Here is a 5,259-nt window from a genome sequence, read left to right on the forward strand (position 1 = left end):
ACTCTTAGGTTTAACGGTTACACTTTGGTTTAGGGTTGAGGTTTACGGTTAGGGTTAAGAGGAGGGGTTAGGGTTTGGTACAGGGTTAGGGTAAAGTGTTAGGTTTAGGGTTGAAGATTAGGATTAGGGTTAGGATTAAAGGTTAGCGTGAGAGTTAACGCTTTGGGCTAAGGTTAAGAGTTAGGGTTTAGGTTTAGGGTTAGGGTTAGGGTTAGTTTTAGGTTTAGAGTTATGTGCTATGGTTTGTGTTAGAGGTTAGGGTTAGGTTTACTGGTCACGGTTAGGGTTACGTTTAGGGGGTAGCATTAGGGTTAGGGTTAGGGTTAAGGGACAGGATTAGGGTTAAGTGTTGGGCTTAGGATTAGGGTTTAGTGTTAGTGTTAGCATTAAGGATTAGGGTTAGGGTCAGGGATAAATGATTGTATGCGGGTAATGATTAGGGTCAGGGTTAAGGTTCACGGATAGGGTTAGTGTTAAGGGTTACGGGTAGGTTTAGGGTTCAGGGTTAGTGTTAGCATTAGGGCTTAAGGCTAGGATTAGGCGGTAGGTTAGATTTAGGGTTAGATCTAGGCGTTAGGGTAAGGGCTAGCGTTAGGGTTAAGAGATAGGGTTAGGTTTAATGCTTAGGATTAGGGTTAGGGTTTGGGATTAAAGTAAGTGTTAGGGGTTAGGTTTAAGGATCCAAGGTTAGGGTTATTTTTAGCTGTAGTGTTAGGGTTAGGGATAAGGGATCCCATTAGCATTAAGGGTCTTCCTTACTGTAGGGTTAAGGGTTAGGCTTAGAGTTAAAGGTTAAGGATAGGGTCAGTGTTAAGATTAAGGGTGAGGGTTAACAGTTAGGGTAAAGGTTAAGCGTTAGGGTTCGGGATTAGTGATTAGGGTTTTTTTTAGTGTTAGGGTTACCGGTTAGGAGTTAGTGTTTTATGAAGGGGTATGGTTAGAATTAGGATTGGGGTTAGAGTTAGGGTGAGGTATAGGGGTTAGGTTAAGGGGTTAGTTTTAGGGTAAAAGGATAGGATTAGGGTTACGGGTTGGGCTTAGGTTTAGGGTTAAAGTTTACTGCTGGGGTTAGGGATAGGGTTCAGGGTTAGCTTTAGGGGTTCTGGTTAGGGTTAGGTGTTAGGTTAGTGTCAGGGTTAGGTCTAGTCGTGAGAGTAAGGTTTAGGGTTAGCTTTAAGAGCTAGGGTTAGGTTTAAAGGTTAGGATTAGGATTAGGGTTAAGGGTTAGGGTAAGGCTTAGGGGTTAGGGTGAAGGGTTAGGGTCAAGGGTTAGGGTTTTTGTTAGGCATAGCGTTGGGGTTAGAAGTAAGGGTTACTGTCAGTGTTAGGGTTGTAGGTAGGGTTACGGTTAGGGTTAGCGGTTTAGAATTAGGGTTAGGGATTAGGTGTCACAGTGATGACTAGGAGATAGGGTTAGAATTATGGGATGGGGTTGTTCTCAGGAAATGGGTTATGCATTAACGTTAGGATAAGAGGTTAACTTTAGGCGCACGGTGAGGTTTCCGTGTTAAGGGGAGAAATAGGAACAGGGTTGGGTGTTATGTTCAGGGTTAGGGTTATCTGTTAAAGGTATTGTTTATGCTTAGCACACGGGCCCTGTCTGCATTAGGCGGGCGGGAGGAGTTTAGGCGGCTGGGATTGTACCCGGGAACCCACTCTATCATACTCTGGGTATGGGCCCGTGGGTTTCATGCAGGACACAGTGGTAGAGCCTCCTTTCACGCATGGCATGGGAGGATTGCAGGCTTTCTAAACTCTAAGAAAGCAAGAAGTCTGAGGATTAGATTTAGGGTTAGGATTATGGTTAGGGTTAAGGATGAAGTTTAGTGTTAGTGTGAGGGCTTATTGTAAGGGAATAGGGTTAGGGTTAAAGGTTACTCTTAGGTTTAACGGTTACACTTTGGTTTAGGGTTGAGGTTTACGGTTAGGGTTAAGATGAGGGGTTAAGGTTTGGTACAAGGTTAGGGTTAAGTGTTGGGTTTAGGGTTCAAGATTAGGATTAGGGTTAGGATTAAAGTTTAGTGTGAGAGTTAACGCTTAAGGTTAAGGTTAAGTGTTAGGGTTTAGGTTTAGGGTTAAGGTTAGTTTTAGGGTTAGAGCTATGTGCTATGTTTTGTGTTAGAGGTTAGGGTTAGGTTTACTGGTCATGGTTAGGGTTACGTTTAGGGGTTAGCATTAGGGTTAGGGTTAGGGTTAGGGTTAAGGAATAGGATTAGGGTTAAGTGTTGGCCTTAGGGTTAGGGTTTAGTATTAAGGTTAGCATTAAGGATTAGGGTTAGGGTCAGGGTTTAATGCTTGGGTGCGGGTAATAGGGTCAGGGTTTAGGTTCACGGATAGGGTTAGTGTTAAGGGTTACGGGTAGGTTTAGGGTTCAGGGTTAGTGTTAGCATTAGGGCTTAAGACTAGGATTAGGCGGTAGGTTAGATTTAGGGTTAGATCTAGGCGTTAGGGTAAGGGCTAGCGTTAGGGTTAAGAGATAGGGTTAGGTTTCAAGCTTAGGATTAGGGTTAGGGTTTGGGGTTAAAGTAAGTGTTAGGGGTTAGGTTTAAGGATCCAAGGTTAGGGTTATTTTTAGCTGTAGTGTTAGGGTTAGGGATAAGGGATCCCATTAGCATTAAGGGTCTTCCTTACTGTAGGGTTAAGGGTTAGGCTTAGAGTTAAAGGTTAAGGTTAGGGTCAGGGTTAAGATTTAGGGTGAGGGTTAACAGTTAGGGTAAAGGTTAAGCGTTAGGGTTCGGGATTAGTGATTAGGGTTTTTTTTAGTGTTAGGGTTACCGGTTAGGAGTTAGTGTTTTATGAAGGGGTATGGTTAGAATTAGGATTGGGGTTAGAGTTAGGGTGAGGTATAGGGGTTAGGTTTAGGGGTTAGTTTTAGGGTAAAAGGATAGGATTAGGGTTAGGGTTGGGCTTAGGTTTAGGGATAAAGTTTACTGCTAGGGTTAGGAATAGGGTTCAGGGTTAGCTTTAGGGGTTCTGGTTAGGGTTAGGTGTTAGGTTAGTGTCAGCGTTAGGTCTAGTCGTGAGGGTAAGGTTTAGGGTTAGCTTTAAGAGCTAGGGTTAGGTTTAATGGTTAGGATTAGGATTAGGGTTAAGGGTTAGGGTAAGGCTTAGGGGTTAGGGTGAAGGGTTAGGGTCAAGGGTTAGGGTTTTTTTAGGCAAAGCGTTGGGGTTAGAAGTAAGGGTTAGTGTCAGTGTTAGGGTTGTAGGTAGGGTTACGGTTAGGGTTAGCGGTTTAGAATTAGGGTTAGGGATTAGGTGTCACAGTGATGACTAGGAGATAGGGTTAGAATTATGGGATGGGGTTGTTCTCAGGAAATGGGTTATGCATTAACGTTAGGATAAGAGGTTAAAGTTAGGCGCACGGTGAGTTTTACGTGTTAAGGGGAGAAATAGGAACAGGGTTCGGTGTTATGTTCAGGGTTAGGGTTATCTGTTAAAGGTATTGTTTATGCTTAGCACACGGGCCCTGTTTGCATTAGGCGGGCGGGGGAGTTTAGGGGGCTGGAATTGTACCCGGGAAACCACTCTTTCATACTCTAGCTATGGGCCCGTGGGTTTCATGCAGGACACAGTGGTAGAGCCTCCTTTCACGCATGGCATGGGAGGATTGCAGGCTTTCTAAACTCTAAGAAAGCAAGAAGTCTGAGAATTAGATTTAGGGTGAGGATTCTGGTTAGGGATAAGGATGAAGTTCAGTGTTAGGGTGAGGGCTTAGGGTTACGGAATAGGGTTAGGGTTAAAGGTTACTCTTAGGTTTAACGGTTACACTTTGGTTTAGGGTTGAGGTTTACGGTTAGGGTTAAGATGAGGGGTTAGGGTTTGGTACAGGGTTAGGGTTAAGTGTTAGGTTTAGGGTTGAAGATTAGGATTAGGGTTAGGAATAAAGGTTAGCGTGAGAGTTAACGCTTAGGGTTAAGGTTAAGAGTTAGGGTTTAGGGTTAGTTTTAGGGTTAGAGTTATGTGCTATGGTTTGTGTTAGAGGATAGGGTTAGGTTTACTGGTCACGGTTACGATTACGTTTAGGGGGTAGCATTACGGTTAGGGTTAGGGTTAAGGGATAGGATTAAGGTTAAGTGTTGGGCTTAGGGTTAGGGTTTAGTGTTAAGGTTATCATTAAGGATTAGGGTTAGGGTCCGGGTTAAATGCTTGGGTGCGGGTAATGGTTAGGGTCAGGGTTAAGGTTCACGGATAGGGTTAGTGTTAAGGGTTACGGGTAGGTTTAGGGTTCAGGGTTAGTGTTAGCATTAGGGCTTAAGGTTAGGATTAGGCGGTAGGTTAGATTTAGGGTTAGATCTACGCGTTAGGGTAAGGGCTAGCGTTAGGGTTAATAGATAGGGTTAGGTTTAATGCTTAGGATCAGGGTTAGGGTTTGGGGTTAAAGTAAGTGTTAGGGGTTAGGTTTAAGGATCCAAGGTTAGGGTTATTTTTAGCTGTAGTGTTAGGGTTAGGGATAAGGGATCCCATTAGCATTAAGGGTCTTCCTTACTGTAGGGTTAAGGGTTAGGCTTAGAGTTAAAGGTTAAGGTTAGGGTCAGTGTTAACATTTAGGGTGAGGGTTAAGGGTTAGGGTAAAAGTTAAGCGTTACGGTTAGGGATTAGTGATTTGGGTTTTTGGTTAGTGTTAGGGTTAGCGGTTAGGGGTTAGTGTTTTATGAAGGGGTATGGTTAGAATTAGGATTGGGGTTAGAGTTAGGGTGAGGTATAGGGGTTAGGTTTAGGGGTTAGTTTTAGGGTAAAAGGATAGGATTAGGTTTACGGGTTGGGCTTACGTTTAGGGTTAAAGTTTACTGCTAGGGTTAGGGATAGGGTTCAGGGTTAGCTTTAGGGGTTAGGGTTAGAGTTAGGGTTAGTTTTAGGGTTAGAGTTATGTGCTATGGTTTGTCTTAGAGGTTAGGGTTAGGTTTACTGGTCACGGTTAGGGATAAGTTTAGGGGTTAGCATTAGGGTTAGGGTTAGGGTTAAGGGATAGGATTAGGGATAAGTTTTGGGCTTAGGGTTCGGGTTTAGTGTTAGGGTTAGCATTAAGGATTAGGGTTATGGTCATGGTTAAATGCCTGGGTGCGGGTAATGGTTAGGGTCAGGGTTAAGGTTCACGGATAGGGTTAGTGTTAAGGGTTACGGCTAGGTTTAGGGTTCAGGGTTAGTGTTAGCATTAGTGCTTAAGGTTTGGATTAGCCGGTAGGTTAGATTTAGGGTTAGATCTAGGCGTTAGGGTAAGGGCTAGCGTTAGGGTTAAGAGATAGGGTTAGGTTTAATGCT

Source organism: Eulemur rufifrons, unplaced genomic scaffold (genome assembly GCF_041146395.1).
Source record: "Eulemur rufifrons isolate Redbay unplaced genomic scaffold, OSU_ERuf_1 scaffold_43, whole genome shotgun sequence".
Lineage (NCBI taxonomy): Eukaryota > Metazoa > Chordata > Mammalia > Primates > Lemuridae > Eulemur > Eulemur rufifrons.